Source organism: Chiloscyllium punctatum, chromosome 30, assembly GCF_047496795.1.
Source record: "Chiloscyllium punctatum isolate Juve2018m chromosome 30, sChiPun1.3, whole genome shotgun sequence".
Lineage (NCBI taxonomy): Eukaryota > Metazoa > Chordata > Chondrichthyes > Orectolobiformes > Hemiscylliidae > Chiloscyllium > Chiloscyllium punctatum.
In genome coordinates this window covers 26699464-26722349 of record NC_092768.1, presented here as the reverse complement: position 1 = coordinate 26722349, position 22886 = coordinate 26699464, and the positions used below count along the sequence as shown (strand labels likewise).

At 47.4% G+C, this 22886-nt stretch overlaps 14 non-coding genes across 14 annotated transcripts; all 14 read left to right on the top strand.

Moving 5' to 3' along the window:
- Positions 1–677: 677 nt before the first annotated feature.
- trnag-ccc (transfer RNA glycine (anticodon CCC)) lies at positions 678–748 on the top strand. Its single transcript has one exon. It is a non-coding gene; the product is annotated as a tRNA-Gly (tRNA).
- Positions 749–2246: 1498 nt separating this feature from the next.
- On the top strand, positions 2247–2317 carry trnag-ccc (transfer RNA glycine (anticodon CCC)). The gene has a single exon. It is a non-coding gene; the product is annotated as a tRNA-Gly (tRNA).
- A 1525-nt stretch (positions 2318–3842) lies between these two features.
- On the top strand, positions 3843–3913 carry trnag-ccc (transfer RNA glycine (anticodon CCC)). The gene has a single exon. It is a non-coding gene; the product is annotated as a tRNA-Gly (tRNA).
- A 1498-nt stretch (positions 3914–5411) lies between these two features.
- Positions 5412–5482, top strand: trnag-ccc (transfer RNA glycine (anticodon CCC)). The gene has a single exon. It is a non-coding gene; the product is annotated as a tRNA-Gly (tRNA).
- Positions 5483–6980: 1498 nt separating this feature from the next.
- On the top strand, positions 6981–7051 carry trnae-cuc (transfer RNA glutamic acid (anticodon CUC)). The gene has a single exon. It is a non-coding gene; the product is annotated as a tRNA-Glu (tRNA).
- A 1525-nt stretch (positions 7052–8576) lies between these two features.
- On the top strand, positions 8577–8647 carry trnag-ccc (transfer RNA glycine (anticodon CCC)). The gene has a single exon. It is a non-coding gene; the product is annotated as a tRNA-Gly (tRNA).
- A 1525-nt stretch (positions 8648–10172) lies between these two features.
- On the top strand, positions 10173–10243 carry trnae-cuc (transfer RNA glutamic acid (anticodon CUC)). Its single transcript has one exon. It is a non-coding gene; the product is annotated as a tRNA-Glu (tRNA).
- Positions 10244–11768: 1525 nt separating this feature from the next.
- trnag-ccc (transfer RNA glycine (anticodon CCC)) lies at positions 11769–11839 on the top strand. The gene has a single exon. It is a non-coding gene; the product is annotated as a tRNA-Gly (tRNA).
- Positions 11840–13364: 1525 nt separating this feature from the next.
- Positions 13365–13435, top strand: trnag-ccc (transfer RNA glycine (anticodon CCC)). Its single transcript has one exon. It is a non-coding gene; the product is annotated as a tRNA-Gly (tRNA).
- A 1498-nt stretch (positions 13436–14933) lies between these two features.
- trnae-cuc (transfer RNA glutamic acid (anticodon CUC)) lies at positions 14934–15004 on the top strand. The gene has a single exon. It is a non-coding gene; the product is annotated as a tRNA-Glu (tRNA).
- A 1525-nt stretch (positions 15005–16529) lies between these two features.
- trnag-ccc (transfer RNA glycine (anticodon CCC)) lies at positions 16530–16600 on the top strand. Its single transcript has one exon. It is a non-coding gene; the product is annotated as a tRNA-Gly (tRNA).
- Positions 16601–18125: 1525 nt separating this feature from the next.
- Positions 18126–18196, top strand: trnag-ccc (transfer RNA glycine (anticodon CCC)). The gene has a single exon. It is a non-coding gene; the product is annotated as a tRNA-Gly (tRNA).
- Positions 18197–19694: 1498 nt separating this feature from the next.
- trnae-cuc (transfer RNA glutamic acid (anticodon CUC)) lies at positions 19695–19765 on the top strand. Its single transcript has one exon. It is a non-coding gene; the product is annotated as a tRNA-Glu (tRNA).
- A 1525-nt stretch (positions 19766–21290) lies between these two features.
- trnag-ccc (transfer RNA glycine (anticodon CCC)) lies at positions 21291–21361 on the top strand. The gene has a single exon. It is a non-coding gene; the product is annotated as a tRNA-Gly (tRNA).
- The last annotated feature ends 1525 nt before the right edge of the window (positions 21362–22886 follow it).

Here is a 22886-nt window from a genome sequence, read left to right as displayed (position 1 = left end):
TGCTGGACGTGCACATGGAGAGCAGTGAGTTGAGGGTTGCGTAGGTTACATTACATTAGGATTGAACCTCGGCACAACATCGTGGGCCAAAGGGCCTGTTCTGTGCTGGACTTTTCTATGTTCTATTCGAGGCTGGATTGGAGAAATAGTTGGAATGCTTCCAAAACCAAGAGAGGGGCAGGAAAGTGAAGTTGATCATTAACTACAGGGAGCAGGCTTGATCTGTGGGCTATTCCTACCACCATCGCTATGTTCTTGTGTTTATAAACATGAGCTGTGCTGACTGTGTGCACATAACACGTTAATGTTATCATTAAAGTAGAACTCATTTCCATTTTAAGAATAGCGTTCTCCACTTGGTCAGGACCCATCTAGGCAAACTATAATTTGCAAGTAATAATTTTGAGCCTAGAATCCCAGTTGTATTATTTACTTTATATATTTTGAAATAAAAGACAGTGTTCAGATAAAATCAAACTAGTCAAACAAACCGCGCTTCATTGCGATTTTCCTCCTTGGGTTCTCGCCATATCAGCAATGGAGAAAGTCAGGGCTGCAGATGCTGGAGATTGGAGTCAGTTTGCTGCGCCATAGGACAGAATATCAAGAATACCGGTTTTGTTTCCTGCTGGAGTTCAAACGGTAGGAAAGTTCAAGCGGGTACGCCGTCGGCAGGTGCATTGGTGGTTCAGTGGTAGAATTCTCGCCTCCCACGCGAGGGAGCCGGGTTCGATTCCCGGCCAATGCGTTGGAGCGCCCTTTATTTCAAATGCTGCACGGTGTAACAGAGTTCAGCCCGATGCGACGGGTCCATTTCGCCTGGCTGCGCCCTCACCGATGTCCAGCGGCGTGTGGGGTGGGATGGGATCGTGTCGAAATCTCCGCTCCGCACGCTCCGTTTTTGAGTATTTTCACGGCGTAATCCATCGTTTCCTGGCATTAAGTAAGATCGACATAGTGAGATGACCGGCCGTGATCCCAGAATGATGGGCCAGACTCCATACGCCGAATGAGAATGAGATGAGAGTGGTGCTGGAAAAGCACTGCCGGGGCAGGCAGCATCCCAGGACCAGCAAAATCGATCTCTCGGGCAGGAGTCCTTCATCGGCAAGGGTACTGTCATATATCCAAATGTCATCAGTGACCTTCATTCTCTCATATAGTCAGAAGTGGGCATTTTTGTTCACGATTGCAACATGGTAGCACCACTGACAACTCCTCAGATACTGAAGCAGACCATACTAGGTTCAAATGCAGAAAGCCAATGCCCTCTGACGAACGCAATCGTCTTTCTTTGTGCTCGATGGGACTCCAACCAGTGGATAAACAAAGATTGTAAACCTACTCAGGTCTTCACGACAGAGCGTCATTGATGTTCTAGCATTGAATATCTTTGAATAATGAGTGGCACAGACAGAGTCAATAGCCCGAGTCATAGTTTGAAGATATCCGGAGGAAAGTATCGAGGAGACGTCAGAGGTAGGTTCTTTACGCAGAGAGTTGTGAATGCATGGAATGGGTTGCCAGCTGTGGTGGTGGAAGCAGAGTCATTGGGGTCATTTAAGGAACTGCTGGACGTGCACATGGAGAGCAGTGAGTTGAGGGTTGCGTAGGTTACATTACATTAGGATTGAACCTCGGCACAACATCGTGGGCCAAAGGGCCTGTTCTGTGCTGGACTTTTCTATGTTCTATTCGAGGCTGGATTGGAGAAATAGTTGGTATGCTTCCAAAACCAAGAGAGGGGCAGGAAAGTGAAGTTGATCATTAACTACAGCGAGCAGGCTTGATCTGTGGGCTATTCCTACCACCATCTCTATGTTCTTGTGTTTATAAACATGAGCTGTGCTGACTGTGTGCACATAACACGTTAATGTTATCATTAAAGTAGAACTCATTTCCATTTTAAGAATAGCGTTCTCCACTTGGTCAGGACCCATCTAGGCAAACTATATTTTGCAAGTAATAATTTTGAGCCTAGAATCCCAGTTGTATTATTTACTTTATATATTTTGAAATAAAAGACAGTGTTCAGATAAAATCAAACGAGTCAAACAAACCGCGCTTCGTTGCGATTTTCCTACTTGGGTTCTCGCCATATCAGCAATGGAGAAAGTCAGGGCTGCAGATGCTGGAGATTGGAGTCAGTTTGCTTCGCCACAGGACAGAATATCAAGAATACCGGTTTTGTTTCATGCTGGAGTTCAAACGGTAGGAAAGTTCTAGCGGGGCGGCCGTCGGCCGGTGCATTGGTGGTTCAGTGGTAGAATTCTCGCCTCCCACGCGAGGGAGCCGGGTTCGATTCTCGGCCAATGCGTTGGAGTGCCCTTTATTTCAAATGCTGCACGGTGTAACAGAGTTCAGCCCGATGCGACGGGTCCATTTCGCCTGGCTGCGCCCTCACCGATGTCCTGCGGCGCGGTTAGCAGGGTGTGTTCACTCAGCGTGTGGGGTGGGATGGGATCGTGTCGAAATCTCCGCTCCGCACGCTCCGTTTTTGAGTATTTTCACGGCGTAATCCATCGTTTCCTGGCATTAAGTAAGATCGACATAGTGAGATGACCGGCTGTGATCCCAGAATGATGGGCCAGACTCCATACGCCGAATGAGAATGAGATGAGAGTGGTGCTGGAAAAGCACTGCCGGGGCAGGCAGCATCCCAGGACCAGCAAAATCGATCTCTCGGGCAGGAGTCCTTCATCGGCAAGGGTACTGTCATATATCCAAACGTCATCAGTGACCTTCCTTCTCTCATATAGTCAGAAGTGGGCATTTTTGTTCACGATTGCAACATGGTAGCACCACTGACAACTCCTCAGATACTGAAGCAGACCATACTAGGTTCAAATGCAGAAAGCCAATGCCCTCTGACGAACGCAATCGTCTTTCTTTGTGCTCGATGGGACTCCAACCAGTGGATAAACAAAGATTGTAAACCTACTCAGGTCTTCACGACAGAGCGTCATTGATGTTCTAGCATTGAATATCTTTGAATAATGAGTGGCACAGACAGAGTCAATAGCCCGAGTCATAGTTTGAAGATATCCGGAGGAAAGTATCGAGGAGACGTCAGAGGTAGGTTCTTTACGCAGAGAGTTGTGAATGCATGGAATGGGTTGCCAGCTGTGGTGGTGGAAGCAGAGTCATTGGGGTCATTTAAGGAACTGCTGGACGTGCACATGGAGAGCAGTGAGTTGAGGGTTGCGTAGGTTACATTACATTAGGATTGAACCTCGGCACAACATCGTGGGCCAAAGGGCCTGTTCTGTGCTGGACTTTTCTATGTTCTATTCGAGGCTGGATTGGAGAAATAGTTGGAATGCTTCCAAAACCAAGAGAGGGGCAGGAAAGTGAAGTTGATCATTAACTACAGGGAGCAGGCTTGATCTGTGGGCTATTCCTACCACCATCGCTATGTTCTTGTGTTTATAAACATGAGCTGTGCTGACTGTGTGCACATAACACGTTAATGTTATCATTAAAGTAGAACTCATTTCCATTTTAAGAATAGCGTTCTCCACTTGGTCAGGACCCATCTAGGCAAACTATAATTTGCAAGTAATAATTTTGAGCCTAGAATCCCAGTTGTATTATTTACTTTATATATTTTGAAATAAAAGACAGTGTTCAGATAAAATCAAACTAGTCAAACAAACCGCGCTTCATTGCGATTTTCCTCCTTGGGTTCTCGCCATATCAGCAATGGAGAAAGTCAGGGCTGCAGATGCTGGAGATTGGAGTCAGTTTGCTGCGCCATAGGACAGAATATCAAGAATACCGGTTTTGTTTCCTGCTGGAGTTCAAACGGTAGGAAAGTTCAAGCGGGTACGCCGTCGGCAGGTGCATTGGTGGTTCAGTGGTAGAATTCTCGCCTCCCACGCGAGGGAGCCGGGTTCGATTCCCGGCCCATGCGTTGGAGCGCCCTTTATTTCAAATGCTGCACGGTGTAACAGAGTTCAGCCCGATGCGACGGGTCCATTTCGCCTGGCTGCGCCCTCACCGATGTCCAGCGGCGTGTGGGGTGGGATGGGATCGTGTCGAAATCTCCGCTCCGCACGCTCCGTTTTTGAGTATTTTCACGGCGTAATCCATCGTTTCCTGGCATTAAGTAAGATCGACATAGTGAGATGACCGGCCGTGATCCCAGAATGATGGGCCAGACTCCATACGCCGAATGAGAATGAGATGAGAGTGGTGCTGGAAAAGCACTGCCGGGGCAGGCAGCATCCCAGGACCAGCAAAATCGATCTCTCGGGCAGGAGTCCTTCATCGGCAAGGGTACTGTCATATATCCAAACGTCATCAGTGACCTTCCTTCTCTCATATAGTCAGAAGTGGGCATTTTTGTTCACGATTGCAACATGGTAGCACCACTGACAACTCCTCAGATACTGAAGCAGACCATACTAGGTTCAAATGCAGAAAGCCAATGCCCTCTGACGAACGCAATCGTCTTTCTTTGTGCTCGATGGGACTCCAACCAGTGGATAAACAAAGATTGTAAACCTACTCAGGTCTTCACGACAGAGCGTCATTGATGTTCTCGCATTGAATATCTTTGAATAATGAGTGGCACAGACAGAGTCAATAGCCCGAGTCATAGTTTGAAGATATCCGGAGGAAAGTATCGAGGAGACGTCAGAGGTAGGTTCTTTACGCAGAGAGTTGTGAATGCATGGAATGGGTTGCCAGCTGTGGTGGTGGAAGCAGAGTCATTGGGGTCATATAAGGAACTGCTGGACGTGCACATAGAGAGCAGTGAGTTGAGGGTTGCGTAGGTTACATTACATTAGGATTGAACCTCGGCACAACATCGTGGGCCAAAGGGCCTGTTCTGTGCTGGACTTTTCTATGTTCTATTCGAGGCTGGATTGGAGAAATAGTTGGTATGCTTCCAAAACCAAGAGAGGGGCAGGAAAGTGAAGTTGATCATTAACTACAGCGAGCAGGCTTGATCTGTGGGCTATTCCTACCACCATCTCTATGTTCTTGTGTTTATAAACATGAGCTGTGCTGACTGTGTGCACATAACACGTTAATGTTATCATTAAAGTAGAACTCATTTCCATTTTAAGAATAGCGTTCTCCACTTGGTCAGGACCCATCTAGGCAAACTATAATTTGCAAGTAATAATTTTGAGCCTAGAATCCCAGTTGTATTATTTACTTTATATATTTTGAAATAAAAGACAGTGTTCAGATAAAATCAAACTAGTCAAACAAACCGCGCTTCGTTGCGATTTTCCTACTTGGGTTCTCGCCATATCAGCAATGGAGAAAGTCAGGGCTGCAGATGCTGGAGATTGGAGTCAGTTTGCTGCGCCATAGGACAGAATATCAAGAATACCGGTTTTGTTTCCTGCTGGAGTTCAAACGGTAGGAAAGTTCAAGCGGGTACGCCGTCGGCAGGTGCATTGGTGGTTCAGTGGTAGAATTCTCGCCTCCCACGCGAGGGAGCCGGGTTCGATTCCCGGCCAATGCGTTGGAGCGCCCTTTATTTCAAATGCTGCACGGTGTAACAGAGTTCAGCCCGATGCGACGGGTCCATTTCACCTGGCTGCGCCCTCACCGATGTCCAGCGGCGTGTGGGGTGGGATGGGATCGTGTCGAAATCTCCGCTCCGCCCGCTCCGTTTTTGAGTATTTTCACGGCGTAATCCATCGTTTCCTGGCATTAAGTAAGATCGACATAGTGAGATGACCGGCCGTGATCCCAGAATGATGGGCCAGACTCCATACGCCGAATGAGAATGAGATGAGAGTGGTGCTGGAAAAGCACTGCCGGGGCAGGCAGCATCCCAGGACCAGCAAAATCGATCTCTCGGGCAGGAGTCCTTCATCGGCAAGGGTACTGTCATATATCCAAACGTCATCAGTGACCTTCCTTCTCTCATATAGTCAGAAGTGGGCATTTTTGTTCACGATTGCAACATGGTAGCACCACTGACAACTCCTCAGATACTGAAGCAGACCATACTAGGTTCAAATGCAGAAAGCCAATGCCCTCTGACGAACGCAATCGTCTTTCTTTGTGCTCGATGGGACTCCAACCAGTGGATAAACAAAGATTGTAAACCTACTCAGGTCTTCACGACAGAGCGTCATTGATGTTCTAGCATTGAATATCTTTGAATAATGAGTGGCACAGACAGAGTCAATAGCCCGAGTCATAGTTTGAAGATATCCGGAGGAAAGTATCGAGGAGACGTCAGAGGTAGGTTCTTTACGCAGAGAGTTGTGAATGCATGGAATGGGTTGCCAGCTGTGGTGGTGGAAGCAGAGTCATTGGGGTCATATAAGGAACTGCTGGACGTGCACATAGAGAGCAGTGAGTTGAGGGTTGCGTAGGTTACATTACATTAGGATTGAACCTCGGCACAACATCGTGGGCCAAAGGGCCTGTTCTGTGCTGGACTTTTCTATGTTCTATTCGAGGCTGGATTGGAGAAATAGTTGGTATGCTTCCAAAACCAAGAGAGGGGCAGGAAAGTGAAGTTGATCATTAACTACAGCGAGCAGGCTTGATCTGTGGGCTATTCCTACCACCATCTCTATGTTCTTGTGTTTATAAACATGAGCTGTGCTGACTGTGTGCACATAACACGTTAATGTTATCATTAAAGTAGAACTCATTTCCATTTTAAGAATAGCGTTCTCCACTTGGTCAGGACCCATCTAGGCAAACTATAATTTGCAAGTAATAATTTTGAGCCTAGAATCCCAGTTGTATTATTTACTTTATATATTTTGAAATAAAAGACAGTGTTCAGATAAAATCAAACTAGTCAAACAAACCGCGCTTCGTTGCGATTTTCCTACTTGGGTTCTCGCCATATCAGCAATGGAGAAAGTCAGGGCTGCAGATGCTGGAGATTGGAGTCAGTTTGCTGCGCCACAGGACAGAATATCAAGAATACCGGTTTTGTTTCCTGCTGGAGTTCAAACGGTAGGAAAGTTCTAGCGGGTACGCCGCCGGCAGGTGCATTGGTGGTTCAGTGGTAGAATTCTCGCCTCTCACGCGCGGGAGCCGGGTTCGATTCCCGGCCAATGCATTGCAACGCCCTTTATTTCAAATGCTGCACGGTGTAACAGAGTTCAGCCCGATGCGACGGGTCCATTTCGCCTGGCTGCGCCCTCACCGATGTCCTGCTGCGCGGTTAGCAGGGTGTGTTCACTCAGCGTGTGGGGTGGGATGGGATCGTGTCGAAATCTCCGCTCCGCACGCTCCGTTTTTGAGTATTTTCACGGCGTAATCCATCGTTTCCTGGCATTAAGTAAGATCGACATAGTGAGATGACCGGCCGTGATCCCAGAATGATGGGCCAGACTCCATACGCCGAATGAGAATGAGATGAGTGTGGTGCTGGAAAAGCACTGCCGGGGCAGGCAGCATCCCAGGACCAGCAAAATCGATCTCTCGGGCAGGAGTCCTTCATCGGCAAGGGTACTGTCATATATCCAAACGTCATCAGTGACCTTCCTTCTCTCATATAGTCAGAAGTGGGCATTTTTGTTCACGATTGCAACATGGTAGCACCACTGACAACTCCTCAGATACTGAAGCAGACCATACTAGGTTCAAATGCAGAAAGCCAATGCCCTCTGACGAACGCAATCGTCTTTCTTTGTGCTCGATGGGACTCCAACCAGTGGATAAACAAAGATTGTAAACCTACTCAGGTCTTCACGACAGAGCGTCATTGATGTTCTAGCATTGAATATCTTTGAATAATGAGTGGCACAGACAGAGTCAATAGCCCGAGTCATAGTTTGAAGATATCCGGAGGAAAGTATCGAGGAGACCTCAGAGGTAGGTTCTTTACGCAGAGAGTTGTGAATGCATGGAATGGGTTGCCAGCTGTGGTGGTGGAAGCAGAGTCATTGGGGTCATATAAGGAACTGCTGGACGTGCACATGGAGAGCAGTGAGTTGAGGGTTGCGTAGGTTACATTACATTAGGATTGAACCTCGGCACAACATCGTGGGCCAAAGGGCCTGTTCTGTGCTGGACTTTTCTATGTTCTATTCGAGGCTGGATTGGAGAAATAGTTGGTATGCTTCCAAAACCAAGAGAGGGGCAGGAAAGTGAAGTTGATCATTAACTACAGCGAGCAGGCTTGATCTGTGGGCTATTCCTACCACCATCTCTATGTTCTTGTGTTTATAAACATGAGCTGTGCTGACTGTGTGCACATAACACGTTAATGTTATCATTAAAGTAGAACTCATTTCCATTTTAAGAATAGCGTTCTCCACTTGGTCAGGACCCATCTAGGCAAACTATAATTTGCAAGTAATAATTTTGAGCCTAGAATCCCAGTTGTATTATTTACTTTATATATTTTGAAATAAAAGACAGTGTTCAGATAAAATCAAACTAGTCAAACAAACCGCGCTTCGTTGCGATTTTCCTACTTGGGTTCTCGCCATATCAGCAATGGAGAAAGTCAGGGCTGCAGATGCTGGAGATTGGAGTCAGTTTGCTGCGCCACAGGACAGAATATCAAGAATACCGGTTTTGTTTCCTGCTGGAGTTCAAACGGTAGGAAAGTTCTAGCGGGTACGCCGCCGGCAGGTGCATTGGTGGTTCAGTGGTAGAATTCTCGCCTCCCACGCGAGGGAGCCGGGTTCGATTCCCGGCCAATGCATTGCAACGCCCTTTATTTCAAATGCTGCACGGTGTAACAGAGTTCAGCCCGATGCGACGGGTCCATTTCGCCTGGCTGCGCCCTCACCGATGTCCTGCTGCGCGGTTAGCAGGGTGTGTTCACTCAGCGTGTGGGGTGGGATGGGATCGTGTCGAAATCTCCGCTCCGCCCGCTCCGTTTTTGAGTATTTTCACGGCGTAATCCATCGTTTCCTGGCATTAAGTAAGATCGACATAGTGAGATGACCGGCCGTGATCCCAGAATGATGGGCCAGACTCCATACGCCGAATGAGAATGAGATGAGAGTGGTGCTGGAAAAGCACTGCCGGGGCAGGCAGCATCCCAGGACCAGCAAAATCGATCTCTCGGGCAGGAGTCCTTCATCGGCAAGGGTACTGTCATATATCCAAACGTCATCAGTGACCTTCCTTCTCTCATATAGTCAGAAGTGGGCATTTTTGTTCACGATTGCAACATGGTAGCACCACTGACAACTCCTCAGATACTGAAGCAGACCATACTAGGTTCAAATGCAGAAAGCCAATGCCCTCTGACGAACGCAATCGTCTTTCTTTGTGCTCGATGGGACTCCAACCAGTGGATAAACAAAGATTGTAAACCTACTCAGGTCTTCACGACAGAGCGTCATTGATGTTCTAGCATTGAATATCTTTGAATAATGAGTGGCACAGACAGAGTCAATAGCCCGAGTCATAGTTTGAAGATATCCGGAGGAAAGTATCGAGGAGACGTCAGAGGTAGGTTCTTTACGCAGAGAGTTGTGAATGCATGGAATGGGTTGCCAGCTGTGGTGGTGGAAGCAGAGTCATTGGGGTCATATAAGGAACTGCTGGACGTGCACATAGAGAGCAGTGAGTTGAGGGTTGCGTAGGTTACATTACATTAGGATTGAACCTCGGCACAACATCGTGGGCCAAAGGGCCTGTTCTGTGCTGGACTTTTCTATGTTCTATTCGAGGCTGGATTGGAGAAATAGTTGGTATGCTTCCAAAACCAAGAGAGGGGCAGGAAAGTGAAGTTGATCATTAACTACAGCGAGCAGGCTTGATCTGTGGGCTATTCCTACCACCATCTCTATGTTCTTGTGTTTATAAACATGAGCTGTGCTGACTGTGTGCACATAACACGTTAATGTTATCATTAAAGTAGAACTCATTTCCATTTTAAGAATAGCGTTCTCCACTTGGTCAGGACCCATCTAGGCAAACTATAATTTGCAAGTAATAATTTTGAGCCTAGAATCCCAGTTGTATTATTTACTTTATATATTTTGAAATAAAAGACAGTGTTCAGATAAAATCAAACTAGTCAAACAAACCGCGCTTCGTTGCGATTTTCCTACTTGGGTTCTCGCCATATCAGCAATGGAGAAAGTCAGGGCTGCAGATGCTGGAGATTGGAGTCAGTTTGCTGCGCCACAGGACAGAATATCAAGAATACCGGTTTTGTTTCCTGCTGGAGTTCAAACGGTAGGAAAGTTCTAGCGGGTACGCCGCCGGCAGGTGCATTGGTGGTTCAGTGGTAGAATTCTCGCCTCTCACGCGCGGGAGCCGGGTTCGATTCCCGGCCAATGCATTGCAACGCCCTTTATTTCAAATGCTGCACGGTGTAACAGAGTTCAGCCCGATGCGACGGGTCCATTTCGCCTGGCTGCGCCCTCACCGATGTCCTGCTGCGCGGTTAGCAGGGTGTGTTCACTCAGCGTGTGGGGTGGGATGGGATCGTGTCGAAATCTCCGCTCCGCACGCTCCGTTTTTGAGTATTTTCACGGCGTAATCCATCGTTTCCTGGCATTAAGTAAGATCGACATAGTGAGATGACCGGCCGTGATCCCAGAATGATGGGCCAGACTCCATACGCCGAATGAGAATGAGATGAGTGTGGTGCTGGAAAAGCACTGCCGGGGCAGGCAGCATCCCAGGACCAGCAAAATCGATCTCTCGGGCAGGAGTCCTTCATCGGCAAGGGTACTGTCATATATCCAAACGTCATCAGTGACCTTCCTTCTCTCATATAGTCAGAAGTGGGCATTTTTGTTCACGATTGCAACATGGTAGCACCACTGACAACTCCTCAGATACTGAAGCAGACCATACTAGGTTCAAATGCAGAAAGCCAATGCCCTCTGACGAACGCAATCGTCTTTCTTTGTGCTCGATGGGACTCCAACCAGTGGATAAACAAAGATTGTAAACCTACTCAGGTCTTCACGACAGAGCGTCATTGATGTTCTAGCATTGAATATCTTTGAATAATGAGTGGCACAGACAGAGTCAATAGCCCGAGTCATAGTTTGAAGATATCCGGAGGAAAGTATCGAGGAGACCTCAGAGGTAGGTTCTTTACGCAGAGAGTTGTGAATGCATGGAATGGGTTGCCAGCTGTGGTGGTGGAAGCAGAGTCATTGGGGTCATATAAGGAACTGCTGGACGTGCACATGGAGAGCAGTGAGTTGAGGGTTGCGTAGGTTACATTACATTAGGATTGAACCTCGGCACAACATCGTGGGCCAAAGGGCCTGTTCTGTGCTGGACTTTTCTATGTTCTATTCGAGGCTGGATTGGAGAAATAGTTGGTATGCTTCCAAAACCAAGAGAGGGGCAGGAAAGTGAAGTTGATCATTAACTACAGCGAGCAGGCTTGATCTGTGGGCTATTCCTACCACCATCTCTATGTTCTTGTGTTTATAAACATGAGCTGTGCTGACTGTGTGCACATAACACGTTAATGTTATCATTAAAGTAGAACTCATTTCCATTTTAAGAATAGCGTTCTCCACTTGGTCAGGACCCATCTAGGCAAACTATAATTTGCAAGTAATAATTTTGAGCCTAGAATCCCAGTTGTATTATTTACTTTATATATTTTGAAATAAAAGACAGTGTTCAGATAAAATCAAACTAGTCAAACAAACCGCGCTTCGTTGCGATTTTCCTACTTGGGTTCTCGCCATATCAGCAATGGAGAAAGTCAGGGCTGCAGATGCTGGAGATTGGAGTCAGTTTGCTGCGCCACAGGACAGAATATCAAGAATACCGGTTTTGTTTCCTGCTGGAGTTCAAACGGTAGGAAAGTTCTAGCGGGTACGCCGCCGGCAGGTGCATTGGTGGTTCAGTGGTAGAATTCTCGCCTCCCACGCGAGGGAGCCGGGTTCGATTCCCGGCCAATGCATTGCAACGCCCTTTATTTCAAATGCTGCACGGTGTAACAGAGTTCAGCCCGATGCGACGGGTCCATTTCGCCTGGCTGCGCCCTCACCGATGTCCTGCTGCGCGGTTAGCAGGGTGTGTTCACTCAGCGTGTGGGGTGGGATGGGATCGTGTCGAAATCTCCGCTCCGCACGCTCCGTTTTTGAGTATTTTCACGGCGTAATCCATCGTTTCCTGGCATTAAGTAAGATCGACATAGTGAGATGACCGGCCGTGATCCCAGAATGATGGGCCAGACTCCATACGCCGAATGAGAATGAGATGAGAGTGGTGCTGGAAAAGCACTGCCGGGGCAGGCAGCATCCCAGGACCAGCAAAATCGATCTCTCGGGCAGGAGTCCTTCATCGGCAAGGGTACTGTCATATATCCAAACGTCATCAGTGACCTTCCTTCTCTCATATAGTCAGAAGTGGGCATTTTTGTTCACGATTGCAACATGGTAGCACCACTGACAACTCCTCAGATACTGAAGCAGACCATACTAGGTTCAAATGCAGAAAGCCAATGCCCTCTGACGAACGCAATCGTCTTTCTTTGTGCTCGATGGGACTCCAACCAGTGGATAAACAAAGATTGTAAACCTACTCAGGTCTTCACGACAGAGCGTCATTGATGTTCTCGCATTGAATATCTTTGAATAATGAGTGGCACAGACAGAGTCAATAGCCCGAGTCATAGTTTGAAGATATCCGGAGGAAAGTATCGAGGAGACGTCAGAGGTAGGTTCTTTACGCAGAGAGTTGTGAATGCATGGAATGGGTTGCCAGCTGTGGTGGTGGAAGCAGAGTCATTGGGGTCATATAAGGAACTGCTGGACGTGCACATAGAGAGCAGTGAGTTGAGGGTTGCGTAGGTTACATTACATTAGGATTGAACCTCGGCACAACATCGTGGGCCAAAGGGCCTGTTCTGTGCTGGACTTTTCTATGTTCTATTCGAGGCTGGATTGGAGAAATAGTTGGTATGCTTCCAAAACCAAGAGAGGGGCAGGAAAGTGAAGTTGATCATTAACTACAGCGAGCAGGCTTGATCTGTGGGCTATTCCTACCACCATCTCTATGTTCTTGTGTTTATAAACATGAGCTGTGCTGACTGTGTGCACATAACACGTTAATGTTATCATTAAAGTAGAACTCATTTCCATTTTAAGAATAGCGTTCTCCACTTGGTCAGGACCCATCTAGGCAAACTATAATTTGCAAGTAATAATTTTGAGCCTAGAATCCCAGTTGTATTATTTACTTTATATATTTTGAAATAAAAGACAGTGTTCAGATAAAATCAAACTAGTCAAACAAACCGCGCTTCGTTGCGATTTTCCTACTTGGGTTCTCGCCATATCAGCAATGGAGAAAGTCAGGGCTGCAGATGCTGGAGATTGGAGTCAGTTTGCTGCGCCATAGGACAGAATATCAAGAATACCGGTTTTGTTTCCTGCTGGAGTTCAAACGGTAGGAAAGTTCAAGCGGGTACGCCGTCGGCAGGTGCATTGGTGGTTCAGTGGTAGAATTCTCGCCTCCCACGCGAGGGAGCCGGGTTCGATTCCCGGCCAATGCGTTGGAGCGCCCTTTATTTCAAATGCTGCACGGTGTAACAGAGTTCAGCCCGATGCGACGGGTCCATTTCACCTGGCTGCGCCCTCACCGATGTCCAGCGGCGTGTGGGGTGGGATGGGATCGTGTCGAAATCTCCGCTCCGCCCGCTCCGTTTTTGAGTATTTTCACGGCGTAATCCATCGTTTCCTGGCATTAAGTAAGATCGACATAGTGAGATGACCGGCCGTGATCCCAGAATGATGGGCCAGACTCCATACGCCGAATGAGAATGAGATGAGAGTGGTGCTGGAAAAGCACTGCCGGGGCAGGCAGCATCCCAGGACCAGCAAAATCGATCTCTCGGGCAGGAGTCCTTCATCGGCAAGGGTACTGTCATATATCCAAACGTCATCAGTGACCTTCCTTCTCTCATATAGTCAGAAGTGGGCATTTTTGTTCACGATTGCAACATGGTAGCACCACTGACAACTCCTCAGATACTGAAGCAGACCATACTAGGTTCAAATGCAGAAAGCCAATGCCCTCTGACGAACGCAATCGTCTTTCTTTGTGCTCGATGGGACTCCAACCAGTGGATAAACAAAGATTGTAAACCTACTCAGGTCTTCACGACAGAGCGTCATTGATGTTCTCGCATTGAATATCTTTGAATAATGAGTGGCACAGACTGAGTCAATAGCCCGAGTCATAGTTTGAAGATATCCGGAGGAAAGTATCGAGGAGACGTCAGAGGTAGGTTCTTTACGCAGAGAGTTGTGAATGCATGGAATGGGTTGCCAGCTGTGGTGGTGGAAGCAGAGTCATTGGGGTCATATAAGGAACTGCTGGACGTGCACATAGAGAGCAGTGAGTTGAGGGTTGCGTAGGTTACATTACATTAGGATTGAACCTCGGCACAACATCGTGGGCCAAAGGGCCTGTTCTGTGCTGGACTTTTCTATGTTCTATTCGAGGCTGGATTGGAGAAATAGTTGGTATGCTTCCAAAACCAAGAGAGGGGCAGGAAAGTGAAGTTGATCATTAACTACAGCGAGCAGGCTTGATCTGTGGGCTATTCCTACCACCATCTCTATGTTCTTGTGTTTATAAACATGAGCTGTGCTGACTGTGTGCACATAACACGTTAATGTTATCATTAAAGTAGAACTCATTTCCATTTTAAGAATAGCGTTCTCCACTTGGTCAGGACCCATCTAGGCAAACTATAATTTGCAAGTAATAATTTTGAGCCTAGAATCCCAGTTGTATTATTTACTTTATATATTTTGAAATAAAAGACAGTGTTCAGATAAAATCAAACTAGTCAAACAAACCGCGCTTCGTTGCGATTTTCCTACTTGGGTTCTCGCCATATCAGCAATGGAGAAAGTCAGGGCTGCAGATGCTGGAGATTGGAGTCAGTTTGCTGCGCCACAGGACAGAATATCAAGAATACCGGTTTTGTTTCCTGCTGGAGTTCAAACGGTAGGAAAGTTCTAGCGGGTACGCCGCCGGCAGGTGCATTGGTGGTTCAGTGGTAGAATTCTCGCCTCTCACGCGCGGGAGCCGGGTTCGATTCCCGGCCAATGCATTGCAACGCCCTTTATTTCAAATGCTGCACGGTGTAACAGAGTTCAGCCCGATGCGACGGGTCCATTTCGCCTGGCTGCGCCCTCACCGATGTCCTGCTGCGCGGTTAGCAGGGTGTGTTCACTCAGCGTGTGGGGTGGGATGGGATCGTGTCGAAATCTCCGCTCCGCACGCTCCGTTTTTGAGTATTTTCACGGCGTAATCCATCGTTTCCTGGCATTAAGTAAGATCGACATAGTGAGATGACCGGCCGTGATCCCAGAATGATGGGCCAGACTCCATACGCCGAATGAGAATGAGATGAGTGTGGTGCTGGAAAAGCACTGCCGGGGCAGGCAGCATCCCAGGACCAGCAAAATCGATCTCTCGGGCAGGAGTCCTTCATCGGCAAGGGTACTGTCATATATCCAAACGTCATCAGTGACCTTCCTTCTCTCATATAGTCAGAAGTGGGCATTTTTGTTCACGATTGCAACATGGTAGCACCACTGACAACTCCTCAGATACTGAAGCAGACCATACTAGGTTCAAATGCAGAAAGCCAATGCCCTCTGACGAACGCAATCGTCTTTCTTTGTGCTCGATGGGACTCCAACCAGTGGATAAACAAAGATTGTAAACCTACTCAGGTCTTCACGACAGAGCGTCATTGATGTTCTAGCATTGAATATCTTTGAATAATGAGTGGCACAGACAGAGTCAATAGCCCGAGTCATAGTTTGAAGATATCCGGAGGAAAGTATCGAGGAGACCTCAGAGGTAGGTTCTTTACGCAGAGAGTTGTGAATGCATGGAATGGGTTGCCAGCTGTGGTGGTGGAAGCAGAGTCATTGGGGTCATATAAGGAACTGCTGGACGTGCACATGGAGAGCAGTGAGTTGAGGGTTGCGTAGGTTACATTACATTAGGATTGAACCTCGGCACAACATCGTGGGCCAAAGGGCCTGTTCTGTGCTGGACTTTTCTATGTTCTATTCGAGGCTGGATTGGAGAAATAGTTGGTATGCTTCCAAAACCAAGAGAGGGGCAGGAAAGTGAAGTTGATCATTAACTACAGCGAGCAGGCTTGATCTGTGGGCTATTCCTACCACCATCTCTATGTTCTTGTGTTTATAAACATGAGCTGTGCTGACTGTGTGCACATAACACGTTAATGTTATCATTAAAGTAGAACTCATTTCCATTTTAAGAATAGCGTTCTCCACTTGGTCAGGACCCATCTAGGCAAACTATAATTTGCAAGTAATAATTTTGAGCCTAGAATCCCAGTTGTATTATTTACTTTATATATTTTGAAATAAAAGACAGTGTTCAGATAAAATCAAACTAGTCAAACAAACCGCGCTTCGTTGCGATTTTCCTACTTGGGTTCTCGCCATATCAGCAATGGAGAAAGTCAGGGCTGCAGATGCTGGAGATTGGAGTCAGTTTGCTGCGCCACAGGACAGAATATCAAGAATACCGGTTTTGTTTCCTGCTGGAGTTCAAACGGTAGGAAAGTTCTAGCGGGTACGCCGCCGGCAGGTGCATTGGTGGTTCAGTGGTAGAATTCTCGCCTCCCACGCGAGGGAGCCGGGTTCGATTCCCGGCCAATGCATTGCAACGCCCTTTATTTCAAATGCTGCACGGTGTAACAGAGTTCAGCCCGATGCGACGGGTCCATTTCGCCTGGCTGCGCCCTCACCGATGTCCTGCTGCGCGGTTAGCAGGGTGTGTTCACTCAGCGTGTGGGGTGGGATGGGATCGTGTCGAAATCTCCGCTCCGCACGCTCCGTTTTTGAGTATTTTCACGGCGTAATCCATCGTTTCCTGGCATTAAGTAAGATCGACATAGTGAGATGACCGGCCGTGATCCCAGAATGATGGGCCAGACTCCATACGCCGAATGAGAATGAGATGAGAGTGGTGCTGGAAAAGCACTGCCGGGGCAGGCAGCATCCCAGGACCAGCAAAATCGATCTCTCGGGCAGGAGTCCTTCATCGGCAAGGGTACTGTCATATATCCAAACGTCATCAGTGACCTTCCTTCTCTCATATAGTCAGAAGTGGGCATTTTTGTTCACGATTGCAACATGGTAGCACCACTGACAACTCCTCAGATACTGAAGCAGACCATACTAGGTTCAAATGCAGAAAGCCAATGCCCTCTGACGAACGCAATCGTCTTTCTTTGTGCTCGATGGGACTCCAACCAGTGGATAAACAAAGATTGTAAACCTACTCAGGTCTTCACGACAGAGCGTCATTGATGTTCTCGCATTGAATATCTTTGAATAATGAGTGGCACAGACAGAGTCAATAGCCCGAGTCATAGTTTGAAGATATCCGGAGGAAAGTATCGAGGAGACGTCAGAGGTAGGTTCTTTACGCAGAGAGTTGTGAATGCATGGAATGGGTTGCCAGCTGTGGTGGTGGAAGCAGAGTCATTGGGGTCATATAAGGAACTGCTGGACGTGCACATAGAGAGCAGTGAGTTGAGGGTTGCGTAGGTTACATTACATTAGGATTGAACCTCGGCACAACATCGTGGGCCAAAGGGCCTGTTCTGTGCTGGACTTTTCTATGTTCTATTCGAGGCTGGATTGGAGAAATAGTTGGTATGCTTCCAAAACCAAGAGAGGGGCAGGAAAGTGAAGTTGATCATTAACTACAGCGAGCAGGCTTGATCTGTGGGCTATTCCTACCACCATCTCTATGTTCTTGTGTTTATAAACATGAGCTGTGCTGACTGTGTGCACATAACACGTTAATGTTATCATTAAAGTAGAACTCATTTCCATTTTAAGAATAGCGTTCTCCACTTGGTCAGGACCCATCTAGGCAAACTATAATTTGCAAGTAATAATTTTGAGCCTAGAATCCCAGTTGTATTATTTACTTTATATATTTTGAAATAAAAGACAGTGTTCAGATAAAATCAAACTAGTCAAACAAACCGCGCTTCGTTGCGATTTTCCTACTTGGGTTCTCGCCATATCAGCAATGGAGAAAGTCAGGGCTGCAGATGCTGGAGATTGGAGTCAGTTTGCTGCGCCATAGGACAGAATATCAAGAATACCGGTTTTGTTTCCTGCTGGAGTTCAAACGGTAGGAAAGTTCAAGCGGGTACGCCGTCGGCAGGTGCATTGGTGGTTCAGTGGTAGAATTCTCGCCTCCCACGCGAGGGAGCCGGGTTCGATTCCCGGCCAATGCGTTGGAGCGCCCTTTATTTCAAATGCTGCACGGTGTAACAGAGTTCAGCCCGATGCGACGGGTCCATTTCACCTGGCTGCGCCCTCACCGATGTCCAGCGGCGTGTGGGGTGGGATGGGATCGTGTCGAAATCTCCGCTCCGCCCGCTCCGTTTTTGAGTATTTTCACGGCGTAATCCATCGTTTCCTGGCATTAAGTAAGATCGACATAGTGAGATGACCGGCCGTGATCCCAGAATGATGGGCCAGACTCCATACGCCGAATGAGAATGAGATGAGAGTGGTGCTGGAAAAGCACTGCCGGGGCAGGCAGCATCCCAGGACCAGCAAAATCGATCTCTCGGGCAGGAGTCCTTCATCGGCAAGGGTACTGTCATATATCCAAACGTCATCAGTGACCTTCCTTCTCTCATATAGTCAGAAGTGGGCATTTTTGTTCACGATTGCAACATGGTAGCACCACTGACAACTCCTCAGATACTGAAGCAGACCATACTAGGTTCAAATGCAGAAAGCCAATGCCCTCTGACGAACGCAATCGTCTTTCTTTGTGCTCGATGGGACTCCAACCAGTGGATAAACAAAGATTGTAAACCTACTCAGGTCTTCACGACAGAGCGTCATTGATGTTCTCGCATTGAATATCTTTGAATAATGAGTGGCACAGACTGAGTCAATAGCCCGAGTCATAGTTTGAAGATATCCGGAGGAAAGTATCGAGGAGACGTCAGAGGTAGGTTCTTTACGCAGAGAGTTGTGAATGCATGGAATGGGTTGCCAGCTGTGGTGGTGGAAGCAGAGTCATTGGGGTCATATAAGGAACTGCTGGACGTGCACATAGAGAGCAGTGAGTTGAGGGTTGCGTAGGTTACATTACATTAGGATTGAACCTCGGCACAACATCGTGGGCCAAAGGGCCTGTTCTGTGCTGGACTTTTCTATGTTCTATTCGAGGCTGGATTGGAGAAATAGTTGGTATGCTTCCAAAACCAAGAGAGGGGCAGGAAAGTGAAGTTGATCATTAACTACAGCGAGCAGGCTTGATCTGTGGGCTATTCCTACCACCATCTCTATGTTCTTGTGTTTATAAACATGAGCTGTGCTGACTGTGTGCACATAACACGTTAATGTTATCATTAAAGTAGAACTCATTTCCATTTTAAGAATAGCGTTCTCCACTTGGTCAGGACCCATCTAGGCAAACTATAATTTGCAAGTAATAATTTTGAGCCTAGAATCCCAGTTGTATTATTTACTTTATATATTTTGAAATAAAAGACAGTGTTCAGATAAAATCAAACGAGTCAAACAAACCGCGCTTCGTTGCGATTTTCCTACTTGGGTTCTCGCCATATCAGCAATGGAGAAAGTCAGGGCTGCAGATGCTGGAGATTGGAGTCAGTTTGCTGCGCCACAGGACAGAATATCAAGAATACCGGTTTTGTTTCCTGCTGGAGTTCAAACGGTAGGAAAGTTCTAGCGGGTACGCCGCCGGCAGGTGCATTGGTGGTTCAGTGGTAGAATTCTCGCCTCTCACGCGCGGGAGCCGGGTTCGATTCCCGGCCAATGCATTGCAACGCCCTTTATTTCAAATGCTGCACGGTGTAACAGAGTTCAGCCCGATGCGACGGGTCCATTTCGCCTGGCTGCGCCCTCACCGATGTCCTGCTGCGCGGTTAGCAGGGTGTGTTCACTCAGCGTGTGGGGTGGGATGGGATCGTGTCGAAATCTCCGCTCCGCACGCTCCGTTTTTGAGTATTTTCACGGCGTAATCCATCGTTTCCTGGCATTAAGTAAGATCGACATAGTGAGATGACCGGCCGTGATCCCAGAATGATGGGCCAGACTCCATACGCCGAATGAGAATGAGATGAGTGTGGTGCTGGAAAAGCACTGCCGGGGCAGGCAGCATCCCAGGACCAGCAAAATCGATCTCTCGGGCAGGAGTCCTTCATCGGCAAGGGTACTGTCATATATCCAAACGTCATCAGTGACCTTCCTTCTCTCATATAGTCAGAAGTGGGCATTTTTGTTCACGATTGCAACATGGTAGCACCACTGACAACTCCTCAGATACTGAAGCAGACCATACTAGGTTCAAATGCAGAAAGCCAATGCCCTCTGACGAACGCAATCGTCTTTCTTTGTGCTCGATGGGACTCCAACCAGTGGATAAACAAAGATTGTAAACCTACTCAGGTCTTCACGACAGAGCGTCATTGATGTTCTAGCATTGAATATCTTTGAATAATGAGTGGCACAGACAGAGTCAATAGCCCGAGTCATAGTTTGAAGATATCCGGAGGAAAGTATCGAGGAGACCTCAGAGGTAGGTTCTTTACGCAGAGAGTTGTGAATGCATGGAATGGGTTGCCAGCTGTGGTGGTGGAAGCAGAGTCATTGGGGTCATATAAGGAACTGCTGGACGTGCACATGGAGAGCAGTGAGTTGAGGGTTGCGTAGGTTACATTACATTAGGATTGAACCTCGGCACAACATCGTGGGCCAAAGGGCCTGTTCTGTGCTGGACTTTTCTATGTTCTATTCGAGGCTGGATTGGAGAAATAGTTGGTATGCTTCCAAAACCAAGAGAGGGGCAGGAAAGTGAAGTTGATCATTAACTACAGCGAGCAGGCTTGATCTGTGGGCTATTCCTACCACCATCTCTATGTTCTTGTGTTTATAAACATGAGCTGTGCTGACTGTGTGCACATAACACGTTAATGTTATCATTAAAGTAGAACTCATTTCCATTTTAAGAATAGCGTTCTCCACTTGGTCAGGACCCATCTAGGCAAACTATAATTTGCAAGTAATAATTTTGAGCCTAGAATCCCAGTTGTATTATTTACTTTATATATTTTGAAATAAAAGACAGTGTTCAGATAAAATCAAACTAGTCAAACAAACCGCGCTTCGTTGCGATTTTCCTACTTGGGTTCTCGCCATATCAGCAATGGAGAAAGTCAGGGCTGCAGATGCTGGAGATTGGAGTCAGTTTGCTGCGCCACAGGACAGAATATCAAGAATACCGGTTTTGTTTCCTGCTGGAGTTCAAACGGTAGGAAAGTTCAAGCGGGTACGCCGCCGGCAGGTGCATTGGTGGTTCAGTGGTAGAATTCTCGCCTCCCACGCGAGGGAGCCGGGTTCGATTCCCGGCCAATGCATTGCAACGCCCTTTATTTCAAATGCTGCACGGTGTAACAGAGTTCAGCCCGATGCGACGGGTCCATTTCGCCTGGCTGCGCCCTCACCGATGTCCTGCTGCGCGGTTAGCAGGGTGTGTTCACTCAGCGTGTGGGGTGGGATGGGATCGTGTCGAAATCTCCGCTCCGCCCGCTCCGTTTTTGAGTATTTTCACGGCGTAATCCATCGTTTCCTGGCATTAAGTAAGATCGACATAGTGAGATGACCGGCCGTGATCCCAGAATGATGGGCCAGACTCCATACGCCGAATGAGAATGAGATGAGAGTGGTGCTGGAAAAGCACTGCCGGGGCAGGCAGCATCCCAGGACCAGCAAAATCGATCTCTCGGGCAGGAGTCCTTCATCGGCAAGGGTACTGTCATATATCCAAACGTCATCAGTGACCTTCCTTCTCTCATATAGTCAGAAGTGGGCATTTTTGTTCACGATTGCAACATGGTAGCACCACTGACAACTCCTCAGATACTGAAGCAGACCATACTAGGTTCAAATGCAGAAAGCCAATGCCCTCTGACGAACGCAATCGTCTTTCTTTGTGCTCGATGGGACTCCAACCAGTGGATAAACAAAGATTGTAAACCTACTCAGGTCTTCACGACAGAGCGTCATTGATGTTCTCGCATTGAATATCTTTGAATAATGAGTGGCACAGACAGAGTCAATAGCCCGAGTCATAGTTTGAAGATATCCGGAGGAAAGTATCGAGGAGACCTCAGAGGTAGGTTCTTTACGCAGAGAGTTGTGAATGCATGGAATGGGTTGCCAGCTGTGGTGGTGGAAGCAGAGTCATTGGGGTCATATAAGGAACTGCTGGACGTGCACATAGAGAGCAGTGAGTTGAGGGTTGCGTAGGTTACATTACATTAGGATTGAACCTCGGCACAACATCGTGGGCCAAAGGGCCTGTTCTGTGCTGGACTTTTCTATGTTCTATTCGAGGCTGGATTGGAGAAATAGTTGGTATGCTTCCAAAACCAAGAGAGGGGCAGGAAAGTGAAGTTGATCATTAACTACAGCGAGCAGGCTTGATCTGTGGGCTATTCCTACCACCATCTCTATGTTCTTGTGTTTATAAACATGAGCTGTGCTGACTGTGTGCACATAACACGTTAATGTTATCATTAAAGTAGAACTCATTTCCATTTTAAGAATAGCGTTCTCCACTTGGTCAGGACCCATCTAGGCAAACTATAATTTGCAAGTAATAATTTTGAGCCTAGAATCCCAGTTGTATTATTTACTTTATATATTTTGAAATAAAAGACAGTGTTCAGATAAAATCAAACTAGTCAAACAAACCGCGCTTCGTTGCGATTTTCCTACTTGGGTTCTCGCCATATCAGCAATGGAGAAAGTCAGGGCTGCAGATGCTGGAGATTGGAGTCAGTTTGCTACGCCACAGGACAGAATATCAATAATACCGGTTTTGTTTCCTGCTGGAGTTCAAACGGTAGGAAAGTTCTAGTGGGTGCGTCGTCGGCAGGT